The sequence below is a fragment of the Ranitomeya imitator genome, chromosome 4, assembly GCF_032444005.1.
Source record: "Ranitomeya imitator isolate aRanImi1 chromosome 4, aRanImi1.pri, whole genome shotgun sequence".
NCBI classification, from domain to species: Eukaryota; Metazoa; Chordata; class Amphibia; order Anura; family Dendrobatidae; genus Ranitomeya; species Ranitomeya imitator.
The window spans coordinates 289,542,885-289,557,887 of NC_091285.1; positions in this window are offsets into that span (position 1 = coordinate 289,542,885).

Here is a 15,003-nt window from a genome sequence, read left to right on the forward strand (position 1 = left end):
GAACAGGTGAGGGATCAAATATTTTAGTAAATTTTGATCCAATAAAGAAATGTAATGACAGGTATGTGCTATCTAAATTACAAAGAAAGTTCAAACGTAACATTGTTAAGAGTGCATCCTTAGTAATGGAAGAGTTTAAAAGTTCCAGAGAGAAGGAAACATGTTCTGTCCGGGGACCCTAAATCAGGCATGGCATGTTTTAGACTGTCATATCTCTATTACTGAATGACAGTCTCATTCAGTGCTTATGCTTTAGGCATGCGCTGTATTTATCCACAGCCGGCACGGCCGATAGAACATGACGCTAATTTCATACACTTAACATTATATGCATTTTCTTACTCTCCAAATTGACTCAATGATATGTCCGGTTAGGAATAATTATTCTCTGACGATTATCCATTTCTTTAGGGTTTCCTCAATGCAGACGCACCCCATGCATGCTCTGTGCCGCTCCGGCGGCGTTGCTGGCTGGGCGCGTTGCTGTGGAGATGGACAGTGATGACGCACGTCCTCCTGCCCATGATCCACAGTGCATGGCGTCCCGCTTCGCTGCCAGCATGAGCGCATCATGATGGGTCTGCGCGCTGATTCACTGAGGGCCCCTCTCACGCCCACATAAATATGTTAGCCCATTCTTATTGATCACGCCTCCTGATGAAGTCAATGCGGTGAAACGGGCGTCGAGGCTCTCCTGTGTCCTGTCTGCACGCCTGCACCTTTTTGCCATCATGTCCCAAGGTACGAGTATATAGCCATATTTGGCAGAAACTTATCTTTGTTTGCCTTGGACTATATGAATGCTTTAGTGATTTATCACTCTGGGTGTCTAGCAGACCTGTTATGAAAGGCAATTCAGTAACACAATGTACATAGCGATCAGAGCACATACAGTGATCTGACAATAACCCAAAATAATAGAACGAGCTCTGAGACGTGGAAACTCTGTAGACCGCAATTCCTGATCCTCTCCAAACACAACTAGAGGCAGCTGTGGATTGCGCCTAACGCTCCCTATGCAACTCGGCACAGCCTGAGAAACTAACTAGCCTGAAGATAGAAAAATAAGCCTACCTTGCCTCAGAGAAATACCCCAAAGGAAAAGGCAGCCCCCCACATATAATGACTGTGAGTAAGACGAAAAGACAAACGTAGGGATGAAATAGATTCAGCAAAGTGAGGCCCGATATTCTAGACAGAACGAGGATAGGAAAGATAAGTTTGCGGTCTACACAAAACCCTAATGAAAACCACGCAAAGGGGAAAAAAGACCCTCCGTACCGAACTAACGGCACGGAGGTACACCCTTTGCGTCCCAGAGCTTCCAGCAAAACAAATAGACAAGCTGGACAGAAAAAATAGCAACAAATAGCAAAGAAGCACTTAGCTATGCAGAGCAGCAGGCCACAGGAATGATCCAGAGAAACACAAGTCCAACACTGGAACATAGACAGGAAGCATGGATCAAAGCATCAGGTGGAGTTAAGTAGAGAAGCAGCTAACGACCTCACCAGATCACCTGAGGGAGGAAACTCAGAAGCTGCAGTACCACTTTCCTCCACAAACGGAAGATCCCAGAGAGAATCAGCCGAAGTACCACTTGTGACCACAGGAGTGAACTCTGCCACAGAATTCACAACACAGACCACTGTTAGGCTAATTAGCCCCATTCATCTACTTTCTTCCAGCATGGTCTCCCTGGCACTCTGACTGCTGTATTTATAATTATATAGCATTTGTACATTGCAGGTGCTGCACCAGGACACTTGTGCTGTCTATCAGTGCACCCCATACCATCTAGGCACACTGACTGTTTTAGCTGTTATTGCTCACCTACTCCTCAACTTTTGTCTATGTGAATTTATATATATTCTGTCTAAATAATAAACTTTGTATTGATTTATTACTAACCCTTATCTGGTATGGATTTTGTGCATAGCTACATTGTGAACATATTTGCATTTTCTATTATATTACTTTACTGATCGTTTGCCTTGTTTGTTGGTTCGTATGGCATGTGTTAGAAGTTATGCCTGTGCTGGCTCCGGCCATATTGTCAGGTACTGCAAATGTCCGGGTACAATGAGAGAGAGAAAATATCATTCTGTGAAATGTTTTTTAACCCCAGTCCCACAAGCCCGCTGTCTTGGGGTAATCCTTGACACTGATCTCTCTTTTAAACCACATATCCAAGCCCTTTCCACTTCCTGCCGCCTCCAACTCAAAAATATTTCACGGATCCGCACATTCTTAAACCAAGAATCCGCAAAGACCCTAGTCCATGCGCTCATCATCTCCCGCCTTGACTACTGTAACATCCTGCTCTGTGGCCTCCCCTCTAACACTCTTGCACCCCTCCAATCTATTCTAAACTCTGCTGCCTGACTAATCCACCTGTCCCCCCGCTATTCCCCGGCCTCTCCCCTCTGTCAATCCCTGCACTGGCTCTCCATCACCCAGAGACTCCAGTACAAAAGCCTAACCATGACATACAAAGCCATCCACAACCTGTCTCCTCCATACATCTGCGACCTCGTCTCCCGGTACTCTCCTGCACGCAAGCTCCGATCCTCACAAGATCTCCTTCTCTACTCCCCTATTATCTCCTCTTCCCACAATCGCATACAAGATTTCTCTCGTGCATCCCCCCTACTCTGGAATTCTCTACCACAACATATCAGACTCTCGCCTACCATGGAAACCTTCAAAAAGAACCTGAAGACCCACCTCTTCCGACAAGCCTACTACCTGCAGTAACCACCGATTGACCAAACCGCTGCACGGCCAGCTCTACCCTACCTACTGTATCCTCACCCATCCCTTGTAGATTGTGAGCCCTCGCGGGCAGGGTCCTCTCTCCTCCTGTACCAGTTGTGACTTGTATTGTTCAAGATTATTGTACTTGTTTTATTATGTATACCCCTCCTCACATGTAAAGCGCCATGGAATAAATGGCGCTATAATAATAAATAATAATAATAATAATAACCCCTCAGTGACAGAGCCAATTTGATACTTAATGACCGAGCCAATTTTTGCAATTCTGACCACTGTCACTTTATGAGGTTATAACTCTGGAACGCTTCAACGGATCCCGCTGATTCTGAGATTGTTTTTTCGTGACATATTGTACTTCATGTTAGTGGTAACATTTCTTCGATATTACTTGCGATTATTTATGAAAAAACGCAAATATGGCGAAAATTTTTAAAATTTTGCAATTTTCAAACTTTGTATTTTTATGCCCTTAAATCAGAGAGATATGTCATGAAAAATAGTTAATAAATAACATATCCCACATGTCTACTTTACATCAGCACAATTTTGGAAACAACATTTTTTTTTGTTAGGGAGTTATAAGGGTTAAAAGTTGACCAGCAATTTCTCATTTTTACAACACCTTTTTTTTTTAGTGACCACATCACATTTGAAGTCATTTTGAGGGGTCTATATGATGGAAAATAATGAAGTGTGACACCATTCTAAAAACTACACCCCTCAAGGTTCTCAAAACCACATTCAAGAAGTTTATTAACCCTTTACGTGCTTCACAGGAACTGAAACAATGTGGAAGGAAAAAATGAACATTTAACTTTTTTTTGCAAACATTTTAATTCAGAACCATTTTTTTTTCACAAGTGTAAAAACAGAAATGTAACCATAAATTTTGTTATGCAATTTCTCCTGAATACGCCAACACCCCATATGTGGGGGTAAACCACTGTTTGGGCGCACCGCAGAGCTTGGAAGAGAAGGAGCGCCGTTTGACTTTTTCAATGCAGAATTGGCTGGAATTGAGATCGGACGCCATGTAACGTTTAGAGAGCCCCTGATGTGCCTAAACAGTGGAAACCCCCCACAAGTGACACCATTTTGTAAACTAGACCCCTTAAGGAACGTATCTAGATGTGTGGTGAGCACTTTGAACCCCCAAGAGCTTCACAGAAGTTTATAACGTTGAGCCGTGAAAATAAAAAAATCGCATTTTTTCTACAAAAATGATCTTTTTGCCCCCAAATTTTTATTTTCACAAGGGTAACAGGAGAAATTAGACCACAAAAGTTGTAGTGCAATTTCTCCTGAGTACGTCAATACCCAATGTGTGGGGGTAAACCACTGTTTGGGCGCACCGCAGAGCTTGGAAGAGAAGGAGCGCCGTTTTACTTTTTCAATGTAGAATTGTCTGGAATTGAGATCGGACGCCATGTCGCATTTGGAGAGCCCCTGATGTGCCTAAACAGTGGAAACCCCCCACAAGTGACACCATTTTGGAAGCTAGACCCCTTAAGGAACTTATCTAGATGTGTGGTGAGTACTTTGAACCCCCATGTGCTTCACAGAAGTTTATAACGTTGAGCCGTGAAAATAAAAAAATCACATTTTTTCTACAAAAATGATCTTTTTGCCCCCAAATTTTTATTTTCACAAGGGTAACAGGAGAAATTAGACCACAAAAGTTGTAGTGCAATTTCTCCTGAGTACATCGATACCCAATTTGTGGGGGTAAACCACTGTTTGGGCGCACCGCAGAGCTTGGAAGAGAAGGAGTGCCGTTTTACTTTTTCAATGTAGAATTGTCTGGAATTGAGATTGGACGCCATGTTGCGTTTGGAGAGCCCCTGATATGCCTAAACAGTGAAAAAAAAACCACAAGTGACCCCATTTTGGAAACTAGACCCCCATGGAACTTATCTAGATGTGTGGTGAGAACTTTGAATGCCTAAGTGCTTCACAGAAGTTTAGAATGCAGAGTCGTGAAAATAAAAAATATTTTTTTTTCCACAAAAAAGATATTGTAGCCCCCAAGTTTTTATTTTCACAAGGGTAACAGGAGAAATTGGACCACAATAGTTGTTGTCCAATTTATCCCGAGTACACTGATGTGCCATATGTGGGGGTAAACCACTGTTTGGGCGCACGGCAGAGCTCGGAAGGGAAGGAACGCTGTTTTGGAATGCAGACTTTGATAGAATGGTCTGTGGGCATTATGTTGCGATTGCAGAGCCCCTGATGTACCTAAACAGTAGTAACCCCCACAAGTGACTCCATTTTGGAAACTAGACCCCCAAGGAACTTATCTAGATGTAAGGTGAGAACTTTGAATGCCCAACTGCTTCACAGAAGTTTAGAATGCAGAGTCGTGAAAATAAAATAAATATTTTTTTTTTCCACAAAAAAGATATTGTAGCCCCCAAGTTTTTATTTTCACAAGGGTAACAGGAGAAATTGGACCACAATAGTTGTTGTCCAATTTATCCCGAGTACACTGATGTGCCATATGTGGGGGTAAACCACTGTTTGGGCGCACGGCAGAGCTCGGAAGGGAAGGAGCGCTGTTTTGGAATGCAGACTTAGATAGAATGGTCTGTGGGCTTTATGTTGCGTTTGCAGAGCCCCTGATGTACCTAAACAATAGTAACCCCCCACAAGTGACCCCATTTTGGAAACTAGACCCCCCAAGGAACTTATCTAGATGTGTGGTGAGAACTTTGAATGCACAAGTGCTTCACAGAAGTTTAGAATGCAGAGTCCTGAAAATAAAAAAATATTTTTTTTTCCACGTGTTTGGAGACCCCCTGATGTAACTATACAGTGGAAACCCCCCAATTCTAGCTCCAACCCTAACCCCAACACACCCCTAACCCTAATCCCAACCCGATCCATAATCCTAATCACTAACCCTAACGATAATCACAACCCTTACCCTAAAACAACCCTAATGTCAACCCTAACCATAACCCTAATCTAAACCCTAAATCCAACACACCCCTAATCCTAATCTCAACCCTAACCTCAAACCTAACCCTAATCCCAATTCACCCCTAATCACAACCCTAACCTTAACCCTAATCCCAAACCTAACTGTTGTGAGTTCCGTTCTGGAGCTCCCTCCTGTGGTTGCTAATGGTGTGTTTGCGAGTTCTGCCCTTGGGCTCCCCCTGGTGGTTTCGAGTGGAACTGCTGCTCCGTTAGGTAGCTTTAGCAGCTGCCTTCACTAATCGCCTTGCCTGGGTTTGTTATTTAAACCTGCTCTGGGCTTTAGTCGATGCCTGCTGTCAATGTTCTTGGTTGGATTTGATTCTTCCCTTGGATTTCTCATATGGCCAGTCCTTGTCTGCTTAAGATAAGTTTTGCTAGTTTGTTTGTCCATTTGATTAGACTCTATTGCTTGCATTTTGTCTCTTTTGTCCAGCTTGTCACTATGTCTTATTTAGGCTAGCTGGAAGCACTGGGAAAGCAGATTTGCCCCTCCACCCCGTGAGTCGGTGTGGAGTTCATTTTTGTAAACTCTGCGTGGATTTTGTAGTTTTTAATACTGACCGCACAGTATCCTTTACTCTCTGTCTATCTAGTTTAGTATTGGCCTCCCCTTTGCTGAATTCTAATTTCATTTCTGTGTTCGTCATTTCCCTCTCCTTTCACAGTCAATATTTGTGGGGGGCTATCTTTCCTTTTGGGGGTTTCTCTGAGGCAAGATAGCTTTCTATTTCCTTCTTTAGGGGTAGTTATATCTTAGGCTGTGACGAGGTGTCTAGGGAGTGTCAGGAACATCCCACGGCTATTTCTATTTTTGTTGTTAGGATTAGGGACTGCGGTCAGTAGAGATACCACCTTCTCAGAGCTCGTTCCATGTTGCGTTTTAGCCACCAGGTCATTTCAGTGTGGCCTCTTAACCACCAGGTCATAACAGTACAGCAGGCCAAGAATGAATTGAATGCATCTCAAAAGAAGGAAAAAATAAGAGTTCTGAACCATTTTTTTTTCTGTGCTCTGTTCTGTCTTTTTTTTCCTCTTGATATCTGGGTGGTGCTGGATATATGCTCTGGTATGGAGGTTCAGGGTTTGTTTTCTCGTGTGGATCAACTTGCTGCAAGAGTCCAGAGTATCCAAGATTATATTGTTCAGACTCCGGCTCTAGAGCCAAGAATTCCTACTCCTGATTTGTTTTTTGGGGATAGATCCAAGTTTTTGAACTTTAAAAATAGCTGCAAATAGTTTTTTGCTTTGAAACCCCGTTCTTCTGGTGATCCCATTCAGCAAGTGAAAATCATCATATCCTTGCTGCGTGGTGATCCTCAAGACTGGGCATTTGCTCTTGAAACAGGGAATCCAGCATTATTGAATGTAGATGCATTTTTTCAGGCGCTCGGATTGTTGTATGACGAACCTAACTCTGTAGAGCATGCTGAGAAAACACTGTTGGCCCTGTGTCAGGGTCAGGAAGCGGCAGAGTTATATTGCCAGAAATTTAGAAAATTGTCTGTGCTCACTAAATGGAATGAAGAGGCTGGCTGCTATTTTCAGAAAAGGTCTTTCTGAAACCATTAAAGATGTTATGGTGGGCTTTCCTGCGCCTGCCGGTTTGAGCGAGTCTATGTCTCTAGCCATTCAGATTGATCGGCGCTTGCGTGAGCGCAAGGCGGTGCACCATATGGCAGTGTCCTCTGAGCGAAGTCCTGAGCCTATGCAATGCGATAGGATTTTGACTAGAGCAGAAAGGCAGAAATTCAGACGTCAGAATGGCCTGTGTTTTTACTGTGGTGATTCAGCTCATGCTATTTCTGATTGCCCTAAGCGTACTAGGAGGGTCCCTAGGTCTGTTACCATTAGTACTGTGCAGCCTAAATTTCTCTTGTCTGTTACCCTGATTTGCTCATTGTCGTCCTTTTCTGTTATGGCATTTGTGGATTCTGGCGCTGCCCTGAACTTAATGGACTTAGAGTTTGCCAGGCGCTGTGGTTTTTCCTTGGAACCTTTGCAGAGTCCTACTCCCTTAAGGGGGATTGATGCTACGCCATTGGCCAAGAATAAACCTCAGTACTGGACACAGTTAACCATGTGCATGGCTCCAGCACATCAGGAAAATATTCGTTTTTTGGTGTTGCATAATTTGCATGATGTTGTTGTGCTGGGTTTTCCATGGTTACAGGAACATAATCCAGTGCTGGATTGGAGATCTATGTCTGTGACTGGTTGGGGTTGTCAGGGAATACATAGTGATATTCCTTTGATGTCCATTTCCTCGTCCCCTTCTTCTGAAGTTCCTGAGTTTCTGTCGGATTTCCAGGATGTATTTGATGAGCCCAAGTCCAGTTCTCTGCCTCCTCATAGGGACTGTGATTGCGCCATTAATTTGATTCCTGGCTGTAAGTTCCCTAAGGGCCGACTTTTCAATCTGTCTGTGCCAGAGCATGCCGCTATGTGGAGTTATGTAAAGGAGTCCTTGGAGAAAGGGCATATTCGCCCGTCTTCGTCACCGTTGGGAGCGGGATTTTTTTTTGTTGCCAAGAAGGATGGCTCCTTGAGACCCTGTATAGATTATCGCCTTCTCAATAAGATCACTGTCAAATTCCAGTATCCGTTACCTTTGCTTTCTGATTTGTTTGCTCGGATTAAGGGTGCTAGTTGGATTACTAAAATCGACCTCCGAGGGGCGTATAATCTTGTGCGTATTAAACAAGGTGATGAATGGAAAACAGCATTTAATACGCCTGAAGGCCATTTTGAATATCTTGTGATGCCATTCGGGCTCTCTAATGCTCCATCGGTATTTCAGTCCTTTATGCATGATATCTTCCGGAATTATCTGGATAAATTTATGATTGTGTATTTGGATGATATTTTGGTTTTCTCCGATGATTGGGAGTCTCATGTGAAGCAGGTTAGGATGGTGTTTCAGGTCCTTCGTACTAATGCGTTGTTTGTGAAGGGGTCTAAGTGCCTCTTTGGAGTTCAGAGGGTTTCTTTTTTGGGTTTCATTTTTTCTCCCTTGGCTATTGAAATGGACCCTGTTAAAGTCCAGGCCATTCATGATTGGACTCAACCTTCATCTGTAAAGAGCCTTCAGAAATTTTTGGGCTTTGCCAATTTTTATCGTCGCTTTATTGCTAATTTTTCTAGTGTGGTGAAGCCTCTGACCGATTTGACGAGGAAGGGCGCTGATGTGGTGAATTGGTCCTCTGCGGCTGTTGAGGCCTTTCAGGAGCTTAAACGTCATTTTACTTCTGCCCCTGTGTTACATCAGCCAGATGTTTCTCTACCTTTTCAGGTTGAGGTTGATGCTTCTGAGATTGGGGCAGGGGCCGTTTTGTCTCAGAGAAATTCTGATGGCTCTTTGATGAAACCATGTGCCTTCTTCTCCAGAAAATTTTCGTCTTCTGAGCGTAATTATGATGTCGGCAATCGGGAGTTGTTGGCTATGAAGTGGGCATTTGAGGAGTGGCGACATTGGCTTGAGGGAGCCAAGCATCGCGTGGTGGTCTTGACTGATCACAAGAATCTGATTTACCTCGAGTCTGCTAAGCGGTTGAATCCTAGACATGCTCGGTGGTCCTTGTTTTTCTCACGTTTTGATTTTGTGGTCTCGTATATTCCTGGATCTAAGAATGTGAAGGCTGATGCCCTTTCTAGAAGTTTTTTGCCTGATTCTCCGGAAGTTCTTGAGCCGGCTGGGATCCTCAAGGAGGGGGTGATTCTTTCTGCCATCTCCCTTGATTTGCGGCGGGTACTTCAGGAGTTTCAGGCTGATAAACCTGACCACTGTCCTGTGGGGAAATTGTTTGTTCCTGATAGATGAACTAGTAGGGTAATTTCTGAGGTTCATTGTTCGGTGTTGGCTGGTCACCCTGGGATTTTCAGTACCAGAGATTTGGTGGCTAGGTCCTTTTGGTGGCCTTCCTTGTCGCGGGATGTGCGTTCGTTTGTGCAGTCCTGTGGGACCTGTGCTCTAGCTAAGCCTTGCTGTTCCCGTGCCAGCGGGTTGATTTTGCCTTTGCGTATTCCTGAGAGGCCCTGGACGCATATTTCCATGGATTTTATTTCTGATCTTCCTGTTTCTCAGAAGATGTCTGTTATCTGGATGGTTTGTGACCGGTTTTCTAAGATGGTCCATTTGGTGCCGTTGCCTAAGTTGCCTTCCTCTTCTGATTTGGTTCCATTATTTTTTTAGCATGTGGTTCGTTTGCATGGTATTCCGGAGAATATTGTGTCTGACAGAGGTTCCCAGTTCGTTTCTAGGTTTTGGCGGTCCTTTTGTGCTAGAATGGGCATTGATTTGTCTTTTTCTTCTGCATTCCATCCTCAGACAAATGGCCAAACGGAGCGAACCAACCAGACCTTGGAAACCTATTTGAGATGCTTCGTGTCTGCTGATCTGGATGATTGGGTGACCTTTTTGCCGTTGGCCGAGTTTGCCCTTAATAATCGGGCTAGTTCTGCTACCTTGGTTTCGCCTTTTTTTGTAACTTTGGTTTTCATCCTCGTTTTTCTTCAGGGCAGCTTGAGCCTTCTGACTGTCCTGGTGTGGATTCCGTGGTGGACAGGTTGCAGCAAATTTGGACTCATGTGGTGGACAATTTGACGTTGTCTCAGGAGAAGGCTCAGCGTTTTGCTAACCGTCGTCGGTGTGTTGGTCCCCGGCTTCGTGTTACGGATTTGGTCTGGTTGTCTTCTCGTCATGTTCCTATGAAGGTTTCTTCCCCTAAGTTCAAGCCTCGCTTTATTGGGCCTTATAAGATTTCTGAAATTATCAATCCAGTGTCTTTTCGTTTGGCCCTTCCAGCTTCCTTTTCCATTCATAATGTGTTCCATAGATCCTTGTTGCGGACATATGTGGTACCTATGGTTCCCTCCGTTGATCCTCCTGCTCTGGTGTTGGTTGAGGGGGAATTGGAATATGTGGTAGAGAAGATTTTGGATTCTCGTTTTTCGAGGCGGAAGCTTCAGTATCTGGTCAAGTGGAAGGGTTATGGCCAGGAGGATAATTCTTGGGTTGTTGCCTCCGATGTTCATGCTCCCGATTTGGTTCATGCTTTCCATTTGGCTCGTCCTGATCAGCCTGGGAGCTCTGGTGAGGGTTCGATGACCCCTCCTCAAGGGGGGGTACTGTTGTGAGTTCCGTTCTGGAGCTCCCTCCTGTGGTTGCTAATGGTATGTTTGCGAGTTCTGCCCTTGGGCTCCCTCTGGTGGTTTCGAGTGGAACTGCTGCTCCGTTAGGTAGCTGTAGCAGCTGCCTTCACTAATCGCCTTGCCTGGGTTTGTTATTTAAACCTGCTCTGGGCTTTAGTCCATGCCTGCTGTCAATGTTCTTGGTTGGATTTGATTCTTCCCTTGGATTTCTCATATGGCCAGTCCTTGTCTGCTTAAGATAAGTTTTGCTAGTTTGTTTGTCCATTTGTTTGGACTCTATTGCTTGTATTTTGTCTCTTTTGTCCAGCTTGTCACTATGTCTTATTTTGGCTAGTTGGAAGCTCTGGGAAAGCAGATTTGCCCCTCCACACCGTGAGTCGGTGTGGACCACACAGTATCCTTTGCTCTCTGTCTATCTAGTTTAGTATTGGCCTCCCCTTTGCTGAATTCTAATTTCATTTCTGTGTTCGTCATTTCCCTCTCCTTTCACAGTCAATATTTGTGGGGGGCTATCTTTGCTTTTGGGGGTTTCTCTGAGGCAAGATAGCTTTCTATTTCCTTCTTTAGGGGTAGTTATATCTTAGGCTGTGACGAGGTGTCTAGGGAGTGTCAGGAACATCCCACGGCTATTTCTAGTTGTGTTGTTAGGATTAGGGACTGCGGTCAGTAGAGATACCAACTTCTCAGAACTCGTTCCATGTTGCATTTTAGCCACCAGGTCATTTCAGTGTGGCCTCTTAACCACCAGGTCATAACACCTAACCCTAATCCGAAGCGTAACCCTAATGCCAACCCTAACCCTAATACCAACTCTAATCCAAACCCTAACCCCAAATCTAACCCTAACTTTAGCCCCAACCCTAGCCCTAACTTTAGCCCCAACCCTAACCCTAGCCCTAAGGCTACTTTCACACTTGCGTCGTTTGGCATCCGTCGCAATCCGTCGTTTTGGACAAAAAACGGATCCTCCAAATGTGCCCGCAGGATGCGTTTTTTTGCCCATAGACTTGTATTGCCGACGGATCGTGATGGATGGCCACACATCGCGTCCATCGTGCACTGGATCAGTTGTGTTTTGGCGGACCGTCGGCACAAAAAACGTTCAATGTAACGTTTTTTTGTACGTCGCGTCCGCCATTTCTGACCACGCATGCGTGGCCATAACTCCGCCCCCTCCTCCCCAGGACATAGATTGGGCAGCGGATGCGTTGAAAAACTACATCCGCTGCCCACGTTGTGCACAACTTTCACAACGTGTGTCGGTATGTCGGGCCGACGCATTACGACGGCCCCGTACCGACGTAAGTGTGAAAGAACCCTAACCCTGAATTTAGCCCCAACCCTAACCCTCCTTCGGCCGGCAGATGGCGATAGATGGCGGGCGCACTGCGCATGCGCCCGCCATTTTCTTTTCCCCGGCAGCCAGGAGGAGCAGCAGGAGGATCCAGGGACACCGGTAAGTATAATAGGGTCCCCGAATCCCCCTATTTCTCTGTCCTCTGATGTGCGATCACATCAGAGGACAGAGAATTACACTTTGATTTTTTTTTTTGCGGTCGCCGGTAAACAGTTAATTACCGGCGATCGCAAAACAGGGGTCGGTAAAACCGACCCCGATCATGTTCTTTGGGGTCTCGGCTACCCCCGGCAGCCGAGACCCCAAAGATTCTCCCAGTGCCGGCCGGCGGGCGCACTGCGCATGCGCCCGCCATTTTGAAGATGGCGGCGCCCACCGGGAGCCACGAGGAGCACCGGGGGAGATAGGTGAGTATCGGGGGGCTATCTGGGACCCCTTTTCTCTGTCCTCTGATGTGCGATCACATCGGAGGACAGAGAAATTAAAAAGAGATTGCGTTTTTTTTTTGCGATCGCCGGTAAACGGTTAATTACCGGCAATCGCAAATGCGGGGTCGGTTAAAACCCCCCCGAATCATGCTCTCTGGGGTCTCGGCTACCCCCGGCAGCCGAGACCCCGGAGAAAATCCGACTCTGGGGGGCGCTATTTACTTTTTCCACAGCGCTGTTAATTAACGGCGCTGTGGTTTAAGTACCCTTAGTGGCCGCCGTTAAAAGGTGTATCGGTGGTCGCTAAGGGGTTAAATGTGGTTACTTTGGACATATTGCAAAGAACTGTTATTGCACAAGTAATTGTGAGGGGCCTAGCAATATTGTCAAGGAGCATAGGCATTTTCACAGACATAATGGCTTTGTCTTTCAGTCTCATGTACCCCACCATGTGCAGACTCCTCAAAATGGCCGATTACAACCAGGGAGGCTAGTGAAGCCTTGATGTAAACTCAGTTTATTCAGAGTTTCAATCTGGCCTCTAGTCTTTCTGATTGTTTGTTTTCTTTTAGTTTCTTGTACTCTTCTGTTTGCTAAGTTTGCTCTTTTGTAATTGAAATGTATTGTTAGACCAGTAAGGTTCAGACAGGAGGCAGAAGGGCTTTATCTGAGGTTCCTTGTGATTGCAATGATAACAGGATTTGTTTTAGTTGCTGGTTGTTTGCTGTTTTCTATCAGACCCCCTGTGAAGTAAATGAGGTGTATTTGTTGTATTTGTCCAGGTTTCCATAGAATTCATAATGATAAGAGTAACACAGATTGCAGGATAATAGAGCCACATCCATGGATGTTCTGATTTTGTTGCTTGAACTAAAGGTACCGTCACACTTAGCGACGCTGCAGCGATACCGACATTGATCCAGATCGCTGCAGCGTCGCTGTTTGGTCGCTGGAGAGCTGTCACACAGACCGCTCTCCAGCGACCAACGATGCCGGTAACCAGGGTAAACATCGGGTAACTAAGCGCAGGGCCGCGCTTAGTAACCCGATGTTTACCCTGGTTACCATCCTAAAAGTAAAAAAAACAAACAGTACATACTTACCTACAGCCGTCTGTCCTCCAGCGCTGTGATCTGCACTCCTCCTGTACTGGCTGTGTGAGCACAGCGGCCGGAAAGCAGAGCGGTGACGTCACCGCTCTGCTTTCCGGCTGACCGACGCTCACAGCCAGTACAGGAGGAGTGCAGAGCACAGCGCTGGAGGACAGACGGCTGTAGGTAAGTATGTACTGTTTGTTTTTTTTACTTTTAGTATGGTAACCAGGGTAAACATCGGGTTACTAAGCGCGGCCCTGCGCTTAGTTACCCGATGATTACCCTGGTTACCAGTGAAGACATCGCTGAATCAGTGTCACACACGCCGATTCAGCGATGTCTGCGGGGAGTCCAGCGACCAAATAAAGTTCTGGACTTTCTTCCCGGACCAGCGACAGCACAGCAGGGGCCTGATCGCTGCTGCCTGTCACACTGGACGATATCGCTAGCGAGGACGCTGCAACGTCACGGATCGCTAGCGATATCGTCTAGTGTGACGGTACCTTTAGATTGGATAAAGGGTGTTGTTACGTGAACTAAGACAGGCAAAGAAGCATGGAGAGATAACGGACATACACAAGGGAGTGTTGTGTTATAGTGTGTGCTTAGACCTTGACGTTTGGATGGATAACATGGTTTTGTTTGAAACTTGATGCAGGATCCAACTAAATACAGTGTACCTTAGTTTTACGTTTAGTTTTCCTAAGGGTGTTAATGTTTTTCTGGTTTCTTTAATAATAGAGTCACATCCATGGATGCCCTGATTTTGTTGCTTGAACTAAGATAGGTAGAGGTGTGAGTTCACCTAGGCCTTGAAGTTCAGCGGTTAATTAATTTTGCTTGTTTGTTTTCCTGTGCATCTTAGATTGGATAAAGGGTGTTGTTACATGAACTAAGACAGGCAGAGAAGCATGGACAGATAACGGACGTACACGATGGAGTGTCATGTTATACTGTGTGCTTTGACCTTGACATTTGGATGGATAACATGGTTTTGTTTTGTGTAAAGGTTGTTGTTATGTGAACTAACAGTGTCTATAGAAAAAACAGCCGCACACTCAAGACTTGCAGGTTTTTACGTGAAAGTTGTATTTTTTATTATTAGTACAGGCATCACCAAATGCTTATTAGTGTTCAGAAAAAATGACGGATACTTTAAGTTACGGTTAACGTTTCGACCAAGGCTGGTCTTTGTCAAAACCACACTTCTAATGGA